Source organism: Neofelis nebulosa, chromosome 4 (genome assembly GCF_028018385.1).
Source record: "Neofelis nebulosa isolate mNeoNeb1 chromosome 4, mNeoNeb1.pri, whole genome shotgun sequence".
Taxonomy (NCBI): domain Eukaryota; kingdom Metazoa; phylum Chordata; class Mammalia; order Carnivora; family Felidae; genus Neofelis; species Neofelis nebulosa.
In genome coordinates this window covers 135,066,474-135,071,381 of record NC_080785.1, presented here as the reverse complement: position 1 = coordinate 135,071,381, position 4,908 = coordinate 135,066,474, and the positions used below count along the sequence as shown (strand labels likewise).

The window sequence follows — 4,908 nt, the reverse complement described above, 5'->3', positions numbered from 1 at the left end:
GAACCTCTGTTGACATGTCATTATCACTCAAAGTCCTTAGTTTATATTGGAGTTCACTTTTGGTGTTGTACATTCTGTGGCTTTAGAAATATAATGGCATGTATCTGCCACCGTATATCATACAAAATAGTTTCTCTGTGCTTTACCTTTGTCTCCCTTCCTCCTCCCCAGCTCTGGCAACCATTGATCTTTTTACCATTTCCACAGTTCGTCTGTTTGTATTTTTCTCCCAGAATATCATATAGTTAGAATTATACAGTATGTAGCCTTTTCATATTGGCTTCTTTCATTTAGCTTGATAGCTCACTTCATGAGCTTCTTTCATGAGCTTGACAGCTCATTTCGTTTTAGTACTGTATACATTCCATTGTATAGATGTACCAAAGTTTACTTATCGACTCACCTCCTGAAAGATAAGTTTTGGCAATTATGAACAAAGCTGCTATAAACATTTATGTTCAGGTATCTATGTAGACAAAGCTTTCATTTGGGTAAATACCAAGGAGCGTGATTGGTGGATCATAAGATACAAGTATGTTTAGTTTTGAGAGAAAACTACTAAACTGTGTTTCAAAGTGGTTGTGCCATTTCTCATTCCCAGCAGCAGTAAATGACCTGTTGCTTCACATCATTGCCAGAATGCGGTGGTGTCAGTGTTCTGGATTTGGGCCATTCTAATACATCAGTAGTACATCTCATTGTTGTTTGAATTTGCATTTCCCTGAAAGCATATGACGCGGAGCAACACATATACATTTCATATACTTATTTGTGACCTGTATATCTTTTTTTGGAATCTCACTCTTCAAGCCACCATTTTTAGCTGTCCTGAAGCCACCATTCAGGAAACGCTCTGAAGAAAGACGATATAGAGATAGAAGGAGATGCTAAGGAGCCCTAGTTGTTTAAGCCTTTTCTGACAGATGTATGAGAAGGAAGTCTTCAAGACGAGTCCAGCCGAGCCAAAAATCTATCTTACTGCAACCATATTGTAAGACCCTCCTGTGAGAACTACACAGGGGAGTGCAGTCAACTGTGAGTATTGAGAGCTGATGAGATGGACACATGACCTAGTTCTTTCTTTCACTATAGTTCAACACCCTGCTCATATCATTTTGTACAGGGTTGGATGTATATCTCAGTTTGATCCATTCAGGCTCAATTTCTTGATCTTCACCGTGCGAAAGAGTAGAAGCTCTCTCTTTTTGCTTTGTTTCTAACTGAATAGCATGTAAGCCTGGAGCTCCTAGTGTGCATCATCATACCATACAGGAAGAGCCTGTCGAATACAATAGCCAATGAAGGGGGGGTGCCTGGCTGGCTCAGTGGGTTGAGTGTTTGGCTTCGGCTCAGGTCATGATCTCATGTTCCATGAGTTTGAGCCCTGCGTTGGGCTCTGTGCTGACAGCTCAGAGCCTGGAGCCTGTTTCAGATTCTGTGTCTCCCTCTTATTCTCTGCCCACCCCCCCCACCCCCGACTTGGGCTCTGTCTGTCTGTATCTAAAATAAATAAACATTAAAAAAAAATTAAAAACAAAAACAGTAGCCAATGAAGAAGACAGCAGGGAAGACAGGGAGACAGAGAGAAAGAGAGATCACTAATGGCATGATTCGGGTACCTGTACAGAACTCTTCCTGAGGGTTAATGCTGGGTATTTCAGTTACAAGAGCCAATTGCAGGGGGTGGTTGCCAGAGACCAGGTGGTGGGAGATGGGTGAAATGGGTGAAGCGGATCAAAAAGTACAAGCATCCAGTTATAAAATAAATAATTTGTGGGAATGTAATATACAGTATGGCAACTACAGTTAACAATATATTGCATATTTAGAAGTTGCTATAAGAGTAGATCTTCAAAACTCTCATATTGGGGTGCCTGGATGGCTCAGTAAGTTAAGCATCTGGCTCTTGATTTTGGTCATGATCTCACAGTCATGAGATGAAGGCCCGCATCAGGCTCCACACTGGGCTTGGAATCTGCTTAAGATTCTCTCTCTCCCTCTCCTTCTGCCCCCCCCCCCCCAACTTGCACATACACTTTCTCTAAAAAAAAAAAAAAAGAAGAAGAAGAAGCTCTCATCACAAGAAAAAGTTTTGTAAGTCTGTAGAGTAACAGATGGGGTGATTATTTCACAATATATAAACATCTCAAATCATTATGTCGTATTCCTGAAAATAATATAATGGTACATGTCAATTACACCTCAATAAAAAAGAGACAGTTGTTGTATTACATATACTCATAAATCTTAAGGGTAGAGATTGATGAATTTTAAAAAAGTGGACACACCCTCACTCGCCTCTGACGGCCTGCCTCATCGTCCGCACGCCCTGCCGCTGCCCCGCAGAAATGCTTCGATTACCCGCAGTACTTCGCCAAATTAGGCCAGTGTCCAGGGCACTGGCTCCTCATCTTACTCGGGCCTATGCCAAAGATGTAAAATATGGTGCAGATGCCCGAGCCTTAATGCTTCAAGGTGTAGACCTTTTAGCTGATGCTGTAGCTGTTACTAGGGGGCCAAAGGGAAGAACAGTGATTATTGAACAGAGTTGGGGCAGTCCCAAAGTAACAAAAGACGGTGTGACTGTTGCAAAGTCAATTGATTTAAAAGATAAATATAAAAATATTGGTGCTAAACTTGTTCAAGACGTTGCCAATAACACAAACGAAGAGGCTGGAGGTGGCACCACTACTGCTACTGTCCTGGCACGCTCTATTGCCAAGGAAGGCTTCGAGAAGATTAGCAAAGGTGCTAATCCAGTGGAAATCGGGAGAGGCGTGATGTTAGCTGTTGATGCTGTAATTGCTGAACTTAAGAAGCAGTCTAAACCTGTGACAACCCCTGAAGAAATTGCTCAGGTTGCTACCATTTCTGCAAATGGAGATAAAGAAATTGGCAACATCATTTCTGATGCAATGAAAAAGGTTGGAAGGAAAGGTGTCATCACAGTAAAGGATGGAAAAACACTAAATGATGAATTAGAAATTATTGAAGGCATGAAATTTGATCGAGGTTATATTTCTCCATACTTTATTAATACATCAAAAGGGCAGAAATGTGAATTCCAAGATGCCTATGTTCTGTTGAGTGAAAAGAAAATTTCTAGTGTCCAGTCCATTGTACCTGCTCTTGAAATTGCCAATGCTCACCGTAAGCCCTTGGTCATAATTGCTGAAGATGTTGATGGAGAAGCTCTGAGTACACTTGTTCTGAATAGGCTGAAAGTTGGTCTTCAGGTTGTAGCCGTCAAAGCTCCAGGTTTTGGTGACAATAGAAAGAACCAGCTTAAAGATATGGCTATTGCTACTGGTGGTGCAGTGTTCGGAGAAGAAGGGTTGACTCTAAATCTTGAAGATGTTCAGCCTCATGACTTAGGAAAAGTTGGAGAAGTCATTGTGACCAAAGATGATGCCATGCTCTTAAAAGGAAAAGGTGACAAGGCTCAAATTGAAAAACGTATCCAAGAAATCATTGAACAGTTAGATATCACAACTAGTGAATATGAAAAGGAAAAACTGAATGAACGTCTGGGAAAACTCTCAGATGGAGTAGCTGTGCTGAAGGTTGGTGGCACAAGTGACGTTGAAGTGAATGAAAAAAAAAGACAGAGTTACAGATGCCCTCAATGCTACCCGAGCTGTTGTTGAAGAAGGCATTGTTCTGGGAGGGGGTTGTGCCCTGCTTCGGTGCATTCCAGCCTTGGATTCAATAACTCCAGCTAATGAAGATCAAAAAATTGGTATAGAAATCATTAAGAGAACACTCAAAATTCCTGCAATGACCATTGCTAAGAATGCAGGTGTTGAAGGATCATTGATAGTTGAGAAAATTATGCAGAGTTCCTCAGAAGTTGGTTATGATGCTATGCTTGGAGATTTTGTGAATATGGTAGAAAAGGGAATCACTGATCCAACTAAGGTTGTAAGAACTGCTTTATTGGATGCTGCTGGAGTGGCCTCTCTGTTAACTACAGCAGAAGTTGTAGTCACCGAAATTCCTAAGGAAGAGAAGGACCCTGGAATGGGCGGAATGGGAGGAATGGGAGGTGGTATGGGAGGTGGCATGTTCTAATTCCTAGAATAGCGCTTTACCATTGTTAATGAACTGTGAGAGGAAGCTCAAGGCAGTGCTCCTCAAGAATAACTTCAGAGAAGTCAGTTGAAGGAAATGACTGAAGAAAAGGCTGGCTGATGTTTAAGAAAATCACTATAACCATCAGTTACTGGTTTCAGTTGACAACATATAATGGTTTACTGCTGTCATTGTCCATGCCTACAGATAATTTATTTTGTATTTTTGAATAAAAAGACATTTGTACATTCCTGATAACTGAATGCAAGAGCCATGTACCAATGTACTGCTTTCAACTTAAATCACTGAGGCATTTTTACTATTATTCTGTTAAAATCAGGATTTTAGTGCTTGCCATCACCAGATGAAAAGTTAAGAAGCAGCCTTTCTGTGGAGAGTAAGAATAATTGTGTACAAAGTAGAGAAATATCCAATTATGTGACAACCTTTGTGTAATAAAAATTTGTTTAAACTTAAAAAAAAAAAAAGTGGACACAACCGTGTAACCAGGAGCAAGATCAAGACACCAAAGTTTATAGCTTTCCCAACACCCTGACTCTTGTCTACTTTCAACTAGTTCCCAGAGGAAATTGCTGTCTTGAATTTGACAGCATATATTAGTGCTTTTTTTTTTTCTAAGAGCTCTGTACAAATGTAATCAGATAACATATAGTCCTCTTCATCTGACTTCTTTCATCCAACATTCTGCTCATGAGACTTGTCTATGTGTGTGGACAAGATTAGATTTGATTTTTCATTCGCATTTCTGTATAATTTTCAGTTGTGTGAATATTAACACAGTTTATCCAGTCTGTGGTTGGTGGACGTTTCCAGTTT

At 40.4% G+C, this 4,908-nt stretch overlaps 1 pseudogene; it reads left to right on the top strand.

The window, feature by feature from the left end:
- The first annotated feature begins 2,296 nt into the window (after nt 1-2,296).
- Nucleotides 2,297-4,543, top strand: LOC131509928 (60 kDa heat shock protein, mitochondrial-like; annotated as a pseudogene).
- Nucleotides 4,544-4,908: the final 365 nt, after the last annotated feature.